The 15,772-nt window shown below is 40.4% G+C and overlaps 1 protein-coding gene across 32 annotated transcripts in view; it reads left to right on the top strand.

Moving 5' to 3' along the window:
• The window catches only part of SORBS2 (sorbin and SH3 domain containing 2), a 370,833-nt gene that overhangs the window by 157,832 nt on the left and 197,229 nt on the right, over positions 1 to 15,772 (top strand). Inside the window, exons 2-3 of one of the 32 annotated variants that reach the window (XM_054554814.2) lie at positions 3,218 to 3,409; positions 5,551 to 5,666. The exons of 28 other annotated variants lie outside the window; for them this stretch is intronic. The gene's annotated coding sequence lies outside the window, so the exon portion shown is untranslated. Of the gene's footprint in view, positions 1 to 428; positions 3,410 to 5,550; positions 5,667 to 15,772 lie in introns of those variants that run through there. 3 more of the 32 variants (XM_054554816.2, XM_054554815.2, XM_054554813.2) reach the window with 3 other exon arrangements.

Below are 15,772 nucleotides of genomic sequence, written 5' to 3'. Positions count from 1 at the left end.
ACGTGTTCTAGTTCTCAAATTGATGTCAGTACATTTATGTTACTTTCTTCTCTATTTCTGGAGCAGTGAGGGAATAATGGGAATTTATACAAATAAAGCGCATGAGTATTTCAAGTTCAAAAAAAAAAAAGACAGGCTTCTGGGTGGATCAGGCCAGTGGGTAGGTGGTGATGCTGTCTACCAAAATGGGAATGGAGAAGACCTGTTTTGCTTTGTTTCTGATATCAGGGCGAAAACGTTTAGACATGTAGAACTTTTTATCTTTGCTGGAAACACTGGTAGGCAGTGGGCTGTGCTGTTCTGGGTATCAGAAAGAATGGGGCAAATCAGGGCCTCACATGTAGCCTAATTCAAGATATGGACTGATGGTTGTATATTAATTAATTAAGCTTAATTAATTAATTAAGCTTAATTAAGCATATATACTAGCTTTCAAGAGCCTTTTTTCTGATAAGAACATGTTTAATTGATAAGACTATGAAGATGTCTTTTAAGTCACTCTGCAAAGAAAGATCCACATTTTCTAAAAACGAGGCTTTTTAAAAAGCTATTAAGTGTAGTTGCTAAGTATGCTTAGGTTAAATGTAGAAACTGCCTCCACGAGTTTTTTCTGCTTGTCACACATGAATTTTAAAAGCAACTCATAATCTTTTTTTCTTTGTTTAAAAAAGTAATACGGGATTTGACTGGCCTAAATGTCATTATCAGGAAGAAATAATGCAAGTAAAAAAAACCCAGGATATTGGGCCAATTTTAGTGATTTTATAGAGTTTGATATTGAGCAAAAGTTATTTATTTTCTGTTGAAGTTGTTAGAATTGCAAGTTTATTCTGCAAAAAAAAAAAAAAAAAACTAAGGATTAAGATGATACATTATCCCAAAGAGTGGTGGGAGGAGTGAATGGATTATGTATTCTAATAGTGTAGGGTGAGGCCTGGCACGTGGGAGATGCTAAACAAATGTGAGCAGGCATTACTATCATTCTTGGTGTATGCACAAGTTCATGTAAAAGGCACACACTGTGCACCTCTGATTCTCCAGGCTGCGTATGTTCGGTGGTGACTAGTCGACTTGCTACTCTTGGTGACTGTTCAGTCTTTGGGATGAGGGAGGGAAACTGATAATCCCGCAGCATCACAAGTGCTGAGGCAGAAGGAAGGTACAGAGTAGGGCGTGACTGACCCTCCTGGGCAGCTTCAGTGTGTGCATGGTGAAGGCAGGGGCTTTAGATGGAGAAAGCATTGTCTGCAGGTGAACATGGTGTGAAAGCACATTGCAGGCTGGATGGTGCGTCTGGAATATAGGAACAGTAGGGAGAACTGGGCATGGGGTGGTGTCGGGGGCATAGAAGAGCTTTGCAGTCACATAAAGTTGGAATTCATTCCCAGCTCTGTATTGCTAACTTGGTCTTGGGGAACAGGCTCCTGGGCTTTTCCAGACCCCTATTTCCCTACTTAGGGGGAAGAGATAATAGCACTTACATCTGAGTATTATCATTAGGATTAAATGAGATTACTGCAAAATGACCGGCGTAGCGCCTGGCACATCAGAGGCACAATGAATGGTCACCCATGCCTATTTTTGTCATCAGCATCAGGATCATCATCATGTTAAGTAGTTTGGGTTAATTCTTTAGGGAAAAAAAAGAGAGAAAAAGAGAGAGAAACACTGGAGCTTCTTTACAGAGGAAAAGTAATGATCATATTTGTGGGTGAAAAATATATAACTGGTAACAGTATCAAATTAACTGAAGAGCACAAGAAAAGATTACAAAATGATAGTGTAAATGAATTAGACAAGAGGAAAACTTGGGCATGAACTAAGGTGATGGGGCTGGGAGAAATGAGTGAGGGATGTAATCAGTCAAGGCCTGCTCTGTGTCAGTTGCTCTTCTAAGTGTCTGGAACGCATCTAAAACAGTGACTGCCAAACAGGCTTCGACACAGGCAATTCTACTTGAGTGCGGGACTGCGTTGCTAGAGGTGCGTGGGATGCACAGAGGGAGGGAAATCTGGGGGTACCCGTGGCTTGTGGAGGAGCCTCTGAGGTTTCTCTGAAGAAGTGCGTGAGGTGGGGCCTAAGAATATGTCTACATTTGCCCTGGAAGCTGCCCAGCCCCACCATGACCAGGGAATAATAGCTGGCCACGGCACCCAGGCATGGAGCGATGAATTCTGAGCTCTGGAAGCTGCCCAGCCCCCCTGTGATCAGGGAACAGCGTGGCCACAGCGCCCAGGCATGGAGCGATGAATTCTGAGCTCTGGAAGCTGCCCAACCCCACTGTGATCAGGGAACAGCATGGCCACAGCGCCCAGGCATGGAGCGATGGATTCTATATAAATTTGCAGGGCCCTGGGAGCCATTGATATGGCTGGAATGCAGGATGCCCGATATGGAAAGGTAGTGAGCAAAATCGGGCAAGCAGACCAGAGCCAGATGGCAGGGCAACTGGGAGACATTTCAAGCAGGAAGGTGAAATAGGATTTCCTTTATAAGACAGTTACTCTGTTGTGAGAGTACCACTGAGGCAGGGTGGGACTGAATTCAAGAATTTCACATAGGGCCAGGTGGGGTGGCTCATGCCTGTTAATCTCAACACTTTCAGAGGCAGAGGCAGGAGGATTACTTGAGCCCAGGAGTTTGAGACCACCCTGGGCAACACAGTAAGATCCCATCTCTACAAGAAAATTAAAAAAAAAAAAAAAAGGGAATTTCCCGTAGGCGGACAGTACAGTAATCCAGGAAGAAAAGACAAATGGCTCAGTTAGGACAGGACAGTAGGGCTGGGGGAAAAGCGCTGGCGTGGAGAGATTACGGAGACAGAACGAACAGTTCTTGGTTGGCATTTGGGAGTACAAGCAGGCTATGGTTTGATCACCAGGTTTCTGTCTTGGGAAAACAGGATATGGAAAAAGTGTTTTGGGGGAAGAAGATAGTGAAATTGGTTTGAGACTTTCTGAGATGGAGATGCAGGTAGAACACTTAGGTGGATATGTGGTTTTTTTGAAAAAAGTCTAGACCAATAGAAATATATTGAGCAGCAAAGAGAAGCCACATATGTAATTTTTAATGTTCTATCAGCCACGTTTTAAAAAGTAAAAGGAAACAGATGACACCAACTTTTATAATATTTTTAACCTAGTACAGCCGAAATATTATGATTTCAACAGGTATAAAAAATAGTAATGACTTACTTGACCTTTTTTTTCGCATCTAGCGTGTATTTTGCAGGATAACACATCTCAATGCAAGCAAGGCAAGTGCCCAGGAGCCACATGTGGCCCGTGGCTGCCATATAGACCTTCAGAGAGAGGCTGGGCAGGAGGTGTCTGCTGGAGAATGACTAGGATAAAAACCTTCTCTGAAGGTACAGATCAAAGAGAGCTGATGCAGGGAGGGTGCAGCAGAGGTGAGTTTGTCCCAGTGGCAGGAGAGAGGAAGGAATTGCTGAAGCTGCCCCGACCTTTTTCTTCTATTTTTGAGGGTGTAGGATGTGAGATTGGAGTCTCAGAAATTCTGGAAACTTTGTTTATCTCTGTTGAAATTTACACAACCAGAATCTGCTATATAAATTTGCAGGGCCCAGCGCAAGATGAAAAGGCAATTCCAAACTTATGATGAATAAGTTATAGATGATGACAGCAGGGTATCAAACAGAACACCTGGCCGTTCTAAGCACAGGGTCAGGTGCACATGCTCAGTTTTCAAGCTCATGAAGCCCGCCTGTACACACTACTTGTGTTTTTAGGCATCATCTGTGAACAGTCTTGCCTACTGTGAATCAAACACAGTTTACTTAGTGAGATGATTAATGACGTTGAGCTACTGTGGGGTATTGCTGCTGGGAGCCACTCTTCCTGGCTGGAGGTGAAAGCAGCTTCTCCCCAGGCCGGAGGTCTGGGTGCACCAGTCCTGTTATATCCTTCCCACATTCCTCACATAGGCAGGACCTCAATCATGCCCAGACGCCATCGCCCTGACCCTCAGTCACACACCCAGGACCTCAGTCATTCCCAGAAGCATCACGTCAAGGGGGCCCACCGAGTCCCCAGCCTGCTAGAAATCTGGCAGCTCCTCATTATCATTCTACTTATAGAAATTCCTCTTTCTCCACACCTTGTCAATGGTGAGAGCATCCAACATGGATACTTTAGACTGGGCTTCCTCAGTGGGGTGGGGGAGGGAGAACTGGACCCAGGAAACACCATCTGAATTCCCTGAGATCAGCAGGATATCTAGAGTTGAGGCTGGGCCATGTATCTGCAGTTCTTGTCCCAGGACAATGCTTGAAGACACCTTGTTTAGATTTTTATATTTGTGGCTGTGACTGCAACTCCCCTGCCTTAAAAATGGAAATTTAATGATCACTTTCAGACTTTCCCTGTAGTACATTACTTATGAACATAGGACCTGCCTCCCTGAATCATACCAAGCACCAAGCCGAGAAACTCGTCAGTGCGGCTGTGCCCCACCCACTGCCTGGATTTCCTCCTTCTCCTCCATCTGTGTCTCCACTTTCTTTCTGCTGCCCTCTCTCCCCAGCCTAATGTCATTTCTTTACCTGGTTATTTTTAAAATCCAAAAAATAATTTGAAGTGCCATTTGTTATACTTAAGAAATAATTTTATGTCACCAATGTTTGGTCACTTAGTTTTAAAAGTCAGTAAATAACAGTATTTTTTTCTTTTAAAAAAGAAAGTATAACAAGTGCTTTTTGACGGACTTTCCCTTTGTATGTGCCTTGTCAAAAGCAGGGCCCCTCCAGTTCTGCACCAATGTCCCTCCAATTTTGCAGGACAGGAAGGGGAAGGCCGGGCAGGTGCTTTCGGGGACCAAGGCCCAGTCGTGGATTTAGCTTTCGAGGAGGTGTGGCCGCTGCCATGTGACTCCATATCTTTCAACCACAGGCTTGGTCTCTGTAAAAGAAGGATGCTGTGCGTAGATCGTAGGACCAATCGTTCTTTTATATGAAGTAATTTGTGCAAAGGATACCTCACAGGGCCTGGCACATAACTGGCTCTCAATCCATAATAACTTCATCATCAATTAAAAAGTCCCCAGAGATGGAAGGGAAATCTTTGGCCCAGACATGCTTTGTTTTGTCAAGATCTCCCAGAGGTCCTGACCAAACAAAGCTCAACTGGGCCAAAAATGAAAAAATACACAGAATAAAAATAAATTTCTGTAATAGATAAATAATTAAATAAAAATCTTCTTAATATACAATCCATTTGACTTTCCATGATCATGTTGTTCTTAAACTGTTGAAGTCCAACTTAAAACTCAAAGAAACTTCATTATAGTACAACAAACACACTCTTGTATCTTCTGGTCCCAGTTAATTACATTGCACTAAGGCAAACTAATCATCTGGAGATAAATTATGTGGAGTATTCACGGCAAAAATGATGATAGGATAGAATGTGGGAGCTCACTGTTTTCTAAAGGCCAAGAACAGCCATCCTGCTATTGCCTAGGCTAATAGAGACTGCAGTGCCACAATCCTGAAGCACTTGCTTAAGAATGCATCATATGATCTTTTCCCAACAGAATTTGGATTTACCTGCTTAATGGTGTTTTTCTTGGGCTGATCTAAAATGAGTCTTCACATCACATGGTATTGAAGCTTTGCGATCTGCAGGGTTAGTTAAGAAAGTAAAATAACGGTAAGTATTCTTATAAATAATAATAATGGCCACCATTCATTCAATGCAAACTGTGTCAGGCAGCGTGCCAAATTCTTTAAATACCTCTCATTGACTATTCACACAAACGCTCTGATGAGGACATTATTCTCATTTTACAGAAGAGGAAACAGGCGCAGAGAAGTTAAACAACTTGCACAGGGTCACACATGTGGGGAAAGTGGGATTCCAGCTTGAGTCGGCCACATTCCAAACCCTGCACTTTCAACAGTTTTCTAGACTGCCCATTTGTGGGAACTACAGATCAGCCAAAAGAAAATGTTACATTTCTCATTTTATCATTCTCTCTGTATTTTTTGCTCATGGGCTCTATGGAAACCGTTATTTATAAGTGAACACCAAATTTCCGTATCCTCAAGATCAGAAATAGCACGACAATAAAAAGAGGGAGGAAGAAAAAAACAATCTAGGATGTCAACATTTTTTCTTCTGAAGTTTTTATTTTCTTCTCTTTGCTTGTTCATATTTTCTTTCCTTCCTTCCTTCCCTCTTTCTCTTCCTTCCTTCCCTCTCTCTCTCTCTTCTTTTTTCTTTTCTTTTCTTTTCTTTTTGATGGAGTCGCCCTCTGTCACCCAGATCGGAGTGCGGTGGCATGATCTCAGCTAACTGCAGCCTCTGCCTCCTGGGTTCAAGCAGTTCTCCTGCCTCAACCTCCTGAGGAGCTGAGATTACAGGCACCTGCCACCACACCCAGCTAATTTTTGTATTTTTAGTAGAGACGGGGTTTCACCATATTGGCCAGGCTGGTTTCAAACTCTTGACCTCAGGTGATCCTCCCGTCTTGGCCTCCCAAAGTGCCAGGATTATAGGTGTAAGCCACCACGCCATCCCATATTTTCTAAATCTACTTAACGTTATGAAAATTTCAAAATAAGGAGATGTATCTAGAATGGGGCCAAAGGAAATTTAGGTAGCACCAATCATGTTTAGACATCTAACTAGGATGCCACAAGACTAAGCAATAGAAAACAAATTTTTAACTCTCTGAATATAAACATTTTGTCAATTTCCATTATCAAAATTTGCATCAATTTTAAATTGGGACATTATTTAGAAGCTGTCCCATTAGAAAACTGATCATCACCAACTTGATCTTCAATGCCAGGGGGCCTGTCTGTTTACTGGCAGTGGTGGCTTTACCACTGGATTAAGAATGATTAGCCCTACTTTGGAACCAAATACAGTTCACATGGAGTTCAAAAGGAATCCAGAGTCTTGTGGCTCTGTACATGTTGAACAATTTCCCTTTGTTGACTATTAGCACTCTGATCTAAAGAAGAAAATGGTTACTCTGACGGCATGTACTTGTGGGGGGAAAAAATCTTATTTTTTTTCACATTTTAAGAGTATCTAGTGTGATAAATTCAAGTATGAACACTCACTTTCATAATAAATTCCATTTTGCAGATTAGTCCTAACATGCTAGGTGAAAGAGTTCACCCAAGGCACTTAAAGTAAGAAAAATAAAAAACAAGTCAAGAGGTCATCTTCAGAACATCCACTGTTTGATAAACACTGTACAGCCTCACCTTGGCTGGCTTTGTATGTCCATTATTCCATCATTCACTTTTCTCCACCGTGAGCTAGGTTTTTTCTATGGGCAGGCACTGTGCTATATGAATAAAACAGAAGTCATTGCCCTCCTGGACCTTCCACGCCCAAGGTTTATGTATACCTTATATCTGAAGCTAACTTGCCCAGCTCACAAACATGAGTCTGTACAAACAAAACGATCATAAGAAGTGCAGAAAAGCTTTTTCTTAAACATTTAATGTATTCATGAATGTATTGCCCATATTTTGTTCTTATGTAGGTGGTAAATTTATACTTACCATTGCATGGTAATAAAATGTGGCATGTGGCAAAAATGTGCTCATTCTAATTTAAACAGATGTAGGTTTTAAGTATTGAAAATTAGCATACTTTCCCAAATTAGTACTTAGAGAAACTTTTTAAATTGTTTATGAAAAGTGGCATTTTAATAAGCCTCATTACATTGCCATGCTCTTAAAAACACACTCATATATTTTATTATTTTTCCCCCATACTCATGATTTTCTACTCAATGTTCACATTTTTCAGAGAACAGACAGTATGGAATATTCATAGCTAAGTACCAAAATCAGCCTTCCTTTCCATTGACACAGTGTGGAACAGGAATACAATTTCTGTGGTACAGAGTCAATGCTGAGTGACAAAATTGGATCATTTCAGAAAATGTGATCAGGGAATCTTGAATTGTTCCCTGAATAAAGCCAGTTGTTTAGTGATAAACATATTTTAGAGTATTTGTCTGTGAGATGAGAGATGCTTTCTATCAGACCAATGGTTTTAATTCTTAGAATTCTTAGAATTAAAATAATAGTTTATTTTACATGAAGAGATTATCTATTTATACGTGGCTACACAAATACATTGAGTAAAATATGAGTTCATAGATTTCTTGGCTCTTTTAATGTGAAAATAATTCCAATTGTAGAGTCACCCAGCTCCTCAGGTACCTTGTAATGATCCCTGAAGTTTAGAGTCCTTATTCCTTGGAGGAAGCTATTAGTACACATTCAACAGATAAGTGGCAAAGATACATGTATTGTACTTGTAGAGCCAGGGTGGTTATCATGTGAGTGAGAATTGGGAATGTTTTCGCTATAATATGTCTTTTTGAGTGTGGCCACTAATCAGTATGGGTTAATAGATTGATCGAATAATACGTCATTATTTTTGTGTTTTACATCTTAGCCCAATGCTAGCTACTCTCAGGACAAAGTTAACATAACCACTGAAGCAGTGAGTGGAGATAAGTGTAATTAAGAAATAAAACTCCAGATCTCTTGCTTCCTCAAAATCTGTGAAATTAGAGACAAGTTTCAACAGCCTAGAAATTAGCAAGGACCATTCATGAACTTTTTAACTACAGTAGATATATTGTTTCTCAGTGAAACAGATAATGGCAAGTGTAGCCCATGGAGGCACTGCTCCAGTTGATTTGGAAACAGTACAAGAGTTTCTAAGTATTTATATAGGTAGGAAGAAACTTAGGGTCAAACTCATTTCCAAATGCACTAAAACAGTGAGAAAATGGTCAAGAAGCAAGAATAGCAGCAAAATTACCTCACAATACCTCACCTGGCACATTTTCAAAAACTTCTAATACTTAAAAGGAGTTTAATGAAATACTGCATTAAAAATCAAGAGAATTAAAATGTTATAATGTCTCTCTTGAATTATTCTGTTGTAAAAAATTGGTATATTCTGAGGACACCAATGTATCCATTTAAACATAAAAATGGAGACTATAGAATGAAATTATGACTTTATTTGCTAAAATTATATTTAATAATTTATATTTAAACATTATAATAAATTCTATTTAATTTCTTGATTATATATAAATATATTCCATATTTGATAAGCAATTACTATATTATCTAATACATAATTATATATTATACTTATATGATTTATTTGATAAATTATACTTTGCTAAATAATAAAATTGTTATGACTTTATTTTGAATAATTATTGCATAGAATCCCTGAGTACCTTTGTAGCTAATTCAAATCTGGATAAGGTGAGTGGAGATGAATGAATATTAGGAGTTCTCTACAGGACTGCTTAAGAGTAGAAGGAAGGCAATCTCATTTCTTATGGAAAATGGAAATATCATATTAATCTCAAAGAAACACAAAAATAAGCTTTGACACTGGATCTTAAGCTGACTTTTGAGTGTTAAAAAAAAGAGCAATGCAATGTTGAAGACTTCACAAAAAAGAGTATAAACATCCCAAACAAAGATGACCTGACCTGGTCCTTGATCTGTAAGTCAAACGCCCCAAAGAATAATTGGCGCCCAGAGCGCAGGTGTGTTCTGCGGCCCAGGAATCATGTATTCTCCAGCTCATTTTCTTGAGTTTGTGGGTCGTGGCGTTTGTTAGCACTTGTAATTTCCAGCACCCTTGTGGTTACCGAAAATAGAAGGTGCTACAGAAGTCCAATTTGGAGTCTCGAAGGTGTGTTCAAATGTGTGCAGCTGTTTTTAAAATAGGCCAAGAGGATAGATCTTAATCTGTAACACGAAAACAGAGTTCAAGTTACAGAATGGTGGAGGCTGTGCAATTTAGAACCCAGGTTTGGCCACAGTGATGGGCACCGTTGGTGAAGAGCTTTCCAATTCCTTCTTCTCTTACCCAATGTTATATATGCAAATACAAGGGTGGCTTAAACTGAGTCTTTCTCTGTCTTTGCAGGTAAGATTCATTACAGGGTATAATTATAAAATTTACCAAATAAGTATACCCTAATATAATGCTATAAAATGAACTCAGCTGCAAGGTTCTCTTTTTCAGAAGTTTTACCAGCAAGCCTTGTATGAATAATTTCTCTCTGAGAATTATCTCATTTCTGAAGTCATTTTTCTAATTATCTTAAATGGTACTATTCTCCTTTGATAGTTGATTGATTCTGAGATCACACTGCTGTACTTGAGTGTCTGCCTATGACTCAACTGAAATATGCCTAATTTGAAACTTTGAAGCACCAAATTTTATTTCTTTTTAGGATATAGCCTATTAATTTCTTTCCCCCGCTGAATCCATTCTTACTAAAATTATTGCAAACCTCATTTTCTCTGTTGGTATCTCTTTTCTTTCTCTATGAAAACCTCTTTTTGTTGCTCCATTGATGCTATCACCTGATACTTAAATGAGTCTACGATTGCGAACAGCATTAACAGCTAATTTAGTTCATCAGGGGTTTGAATAGCAAGTCTCCAACAAGGCTGCTCCCAGGCAGGACAAAGCAGCAGTTGGTGCTGGAGCAGCCGTGGTGCTCACGGAACAGACCGGCAGGATCCGTGGAAACCCCTCTCCCATCTCAGATCTGGATCTGGAACATGCTGCCTGCGCTATTTGATGTCATTTGCCCATTCACTACAACAATGTTTCTTAGACCCTGGCCCTAGTCATGGCTTTACCTGTAAAATCATCTTCTGCTCCCCAATTTTCAAAATGTGTGGGGGATGATTACCTAGGTTTTGTAATGTTCTTTCCAGCTATGATTCAAGGTTAAATGAAAAGTAAGAACTATAATACTCATCCTGAAAGTCTCCAGACTAGGCCCTATTTAAGAAATGCTGTAGAGAAATGGGCGGTAGGAACAATACGGGAAACCTGCCCGCCCACGATCTGCATTGCTGGATTTAGCCATAAAACCCAAAGTGGAGGCACTTAGGATAGGGTGGAGACAGATGGGAGGAGGGGGGCTCAGAGAGAAATGAGAAGACCTGAATTTTATATAAAAACTTTTGTAAATTAAAAAAGAAATCAGACAGAGCTCTCAGAAATCATAGGTCTAAAGTCATTCAATCTTTCTACAAAGTAAAAAATAGAGAGGCCATATAGAAATAGCCCCATTTAAGGATGCTATTTATAATCCCCTCAGGTCATATAACGGTTTCTCTGTCCCTTACAGCTTATCTTTCCATTCTAAATACGTGTGTGAAGAAGATGTTGTCTTTTACGTACTTTTTACTTGATCTGTTCCCCAATGCATCAGTTCAGTTTGGCCATGCCAGTCTCTCTTAACTATTTTCACTTAAACAAGTCAAGCCTTCTATTCATTATTGCTGTTGTTTGAGCTTTCCGTTCAAAGTATCCCTGTCTTGCTTTATTTGGTGTATATTCACTCAGTACATTCCAGCAACCAGCCACTGTACTGAGAACTGGTTGTATTTTGTTTTTAAAGGAATCCTATCCTCAAGGAGCCTACAGTGTAGTAGGAAAAAGAGGTAAACAGCAACAACAGCCTACTGAACCCCTCCTCTGCAACCACTTGATGGAGTGGCCAATATTCATGCAAAGTCTCATTTAATCCTCTCAAAAACCTCCCAGAGAGGTGGATGGGGTTGTCTGCTTTTTTTTTTTTTTTTTTGAGACAGAGCCTCAAAAAAAAAAAAAAAAGGATGAACATCCAGATTGGAGTGCAGTGGCATGATCTCAGCTCACTGCCACCTCTGCCTCCCGGGTTCGAGCAAATTCTCCTGCTTCAGCCTCCCAAGTAGCTGGGATTACAGGTGCGCACCACCACACATGGCTAATTTTTGTATTTTTAGTAGAGACAGGGTTTCACCATGTTGGCCAGGCTGGTCTTGAACTCCTGACCTCCAGTGATCTGCTCGCCTCAGCCTCCCAAAATGCTGGGATTACAGGCATGAGCCACGATGCCCAGCCTGTCTGCTATTTATAGATAAGGAAATCCAGGCTCAGGGAGATTAAGTAACTCTCCTAAAGTGACATGGCTTGCCATGGGAGAAGCCACGCCTTGAGATCAGCTGTGCCTGGTTCCAAACCCTCAGTTCTTTCCTTGGAATGTAATCACTGCTGTGATAGAGGGATACTTCTTCAATTACCATTCATTATAACCATAGTCAATCAATGTTAAGTTAGTGTGTATTTGTTTGTAACAAGGTGGTTAGGATTACAACTCTGCTCCTCCCCCTGCTAGAGGAATGATAGACTCTCACAGGGACTTACAAAGTCCATTCTTCTCTATTTCTTCCAGGTCATTTCTTTTAATGCCACTATCTTTCCTCTTTAGCCTTCTCTACTTGCTAAATGAAGCAATGATAATGCTGTTGCTCTAAGGAGACTGTTATGTCAATCATAGGACAAAGTGATTAGCTCAGATATAGGGATTTTCTTAATCCAGTTGTTTGACAGTCCCATGTATTCTTGTTTAAAATTAAAATAGAAAAAAAAAACCCAAAACATAAAACTTTGAATGTGAGCTATATGAAATAAATGATAAGGAAATTAAATTCAGTATCTAGGTGTGCCCAATCCATTTCATTTTCCCCAACAGCAAAGTAAAAGTCCCTATATTTTTGAAGATCAATTTGCAAATAATTTTTTTCTATGTAATGTAAACAAAATGGTATCTAATGATTCCAATGTGCCAGGTGTGGTTTTCCAGCATTATATTCTTCAACCCTCTTCTTAATGCTTTAAGGTAATGAACGATATTCCCATTGCTCAGATGAGGAAAACGAGGCTCAACAATTATGCCCAAACCAGGGAGCTAATTCGAGAAAGTACCAGAAACTTAACTCAGAACTCTTGATTCTCCAAGCCCATGCTCTTAAGATGATGATGAAAATAGCCGCAACCAACACTTAGGGAGGGCCTACTGTGTGTTGCTGTTGTTTAAGAGCTTTGCATCTGTTAACTCATTGAAGCCTCGCAACAATGATGAGTCAAGGGCCACACACAGTGCCTATTTGGTGGTAAGAGAACTGAAGCCCAAGAATATTGTAGCAGCCACAGAAGCTGGCAGTAATAGAGTCGGGTTTGATGGTGGCAGGTAAGTACAGACCACGCTCTCCATCATTACACTCTAACACAGCTCTTGGCAAATGTGACTAGAAAGACAAAATATTTATACGAGACTGTCTGTTATAAAACGGAATTGTTATGATTTATATTCATTTCTTCCATTCATGATACTTAATCAGAAACCATGACACAGGAATGCTTAGAACAATTTTCATGTTGCCTGTGTGTTTTTAACTTTGTTTAACTCTGAAAATTCACTGGCCTCCTAATCAAACCTATCTTCACCTCCATTATGACTGACAGCATTCACCATTTTAAGAAAACATAGTAAGATTCTTAAAGGTTTTTTGTTTTTTTTTTTTAAACGCTCAAAGTCAATACCTTATGACCTTGAATAATCTTTTCAAAGTTGCTTTTTCTGTCCCAAGGACACATTTCATCATTCAATTTAGATTTAAAAACTCCCTAAACTCCATCGAAGCGACCCTGTTCAAAGCTCTCTGAACAATGATCTGGCAGTGTCCACTGAGAACAGAATAAACAGTGCGTTCCTGTTTTGTGTTTCCTGTCGATCACTGCTGTGTTTTTATTTCTCTTGATATCACTGATCAGTAAATGGTAGTTTTAGAAAAAAGAGCCAACTACTTCACTATATTTAGCGTCGAAAATATTCAAATGATGCAGCTCCCGGGGTGTTAGGCATGTCAGCTCATTTTTCATGGCAGTTTTTGCTCCATTAGGAAATCATAATGGGCTGGAGACTTAATGCCCCAACTGTTGTAAGCATTAGTTGTTGATGCCCAGAAGTTCTTTCAAAACTTCTGGAGGTATTTTTTACTAATACGTTAATGGCAGGCCTAATAGTTTATTGCTATCGTTCAGCCAGTCTAATGTAATGAAGGTTGTTTTTAGATGATTGTTTTGGTTCTGTTTCTAGCTTTCATGGAACAGATTACCTCAATACAGTCATTTAACCAGGTTGGGTTTGCCTCAAATAACAAGAAATCTCACGGACAGGTAGCTCAGGGTAGGTTCCTCTCTATCCTCTCTCCATCGCTGTGTCATCTCTCCATTGCTGTATCATCTCTCTATCGCTCTATCATCTCTCTGTTAGCACCCCCACAGAATGACATCTGCATTTCAGTCTACAAAAAGAGGAGCAGAACAAGGTTAGAAAGAAAAGGACAGCCGGGTGTGGTGGCTCACGCTTGTAATCCCAGCACTTTGGGAGGCCGAGGCGGGTGGATCATGAGGTCAGGAGATCAAGACCATCCTGGCCAACATAGTGAAACGCCGTCTCTACTAAAATACAAAAAATTACCCGGGCGTGGTGGCGGGTGCCTGTAGTCCCAGCTACTCGGGAGGCAGAGGCAGGAGAATAGTGTGAACCCGGAAAGCGGAGCTCGCAGTGAGCCAAGATCGCGCCACTGCCCTCCAGCCTGGGCAGGCGACAGAGCCAGACTCCATCTCAAGAAAGAAAGAAAAGGACAAGGAAGCCCTCTTCTTGGGAGGTTTAGTGTCATTACTGTGGATGTGAAATTTTCAACAGGATGCCTTGCCTTTAGCTTATTGGTCAGAAACTGCAAGGAATCCGGGGAGGTCAGTTGTTAACTGGCCGTACTGTCAGGATTCTGTAGTGAGGAAGACTGTAAAATGGATCCTCAGGAGGCAGAAGGGAGTGTCTACCACACCTCTTACCTACTTGACTTATTTTACAGAGTAATGAATATGGAAATAGTGACTTCATTGTAAAATAAAACATCAGACAGAACCTCAAACTGAAAATGATCCCCGAAGGAATTCTTGCCAAGAAAAGGAGGGCCCTTGCTAGAAGGTCAAAATGTGAGCATTTTCTCTGATTCAGAGGGCAGCTTCCTGCCTCTCTGCCTGAATCCAAAATGTCCATCACTGCGGGCAGGATATTCCCTCTCATTCCTGCCACTGGAGACCAGTCTACTTCTGCTTAGCCCCGAGGGTCTGAACAAAGACTTCGCATTTTTTTTTTTTTAACTACAACATGGTTACTGATTTCTTAACGTGTCTCTCCCATACCTTTTTGTTTAGTAGATTGACTTTGCTGGTTAAAGCATTCCCTTCCAGACTTCTCTATATTATATTATACATAAAATCAAGAATATTTGCAGGCATAGAGGTAAACAAATGAGGTTGCTAATAGCCAGAGGTGGCCAGTCCAGGAACTTTAGCCTCCCAAGGCCTCACTTGGCCACCTGAGAACTGAGGAGAACAATATTGCAGCAACACTGTAGTTGTTGCTACACACAGAAGTAGAGAGGGTCTGCTTAGAAGACAGACAACATAGAAAATATTTCTATGTCCAGTCTCTGAGGGTTTGTGTTTCCAGCCTCATTCATTCAGGGTTTTTCTCATGCGCTTGATATAAGGAATATATAGTTCCTTCTAACTCTTGAATGCTGGTCAACTGTCCTTCATTGGTCTTAATTCATCCTTCACCTTTGTGGGTTTCAAGGACACTTTCCTAGCACGGTGTGTATTATGTACTATCCCTGCTAAGTTAACTTCTGTGGTCATAGTAATTACGGAATTGTGCCATGGCTTGTTGGATTAATTCATTCAGTTTTTTAATGTCTCAGAAAAGATACGTTTCATGCTGTATCTTGATGATTTCAGAGTGTTTTACATGTGTAAAGAATACATTTTAAAACATTGTTGGGCCATAGCAAGGCTTCCTGTGCCCAAGTGGTAGAAGAAAAGTTTCC

Source organism: Pongo abelii, chromosome 3 (genome assembly GCF_028885655.2).
Source record: "Pongo abelii isolate AG06213 chromosome 3, NHGRI_mPonAbe1-v2.0_pri, whole genome shotgun sequence".
NCBI lineage: Eukaryota > Metazoa > Chordata > Mammalia > Primates > Hominidae > Pongo > Pongo abelii.
This window is presented reverse-complemented; position numbering and strand designations above follow the sequence as displayed.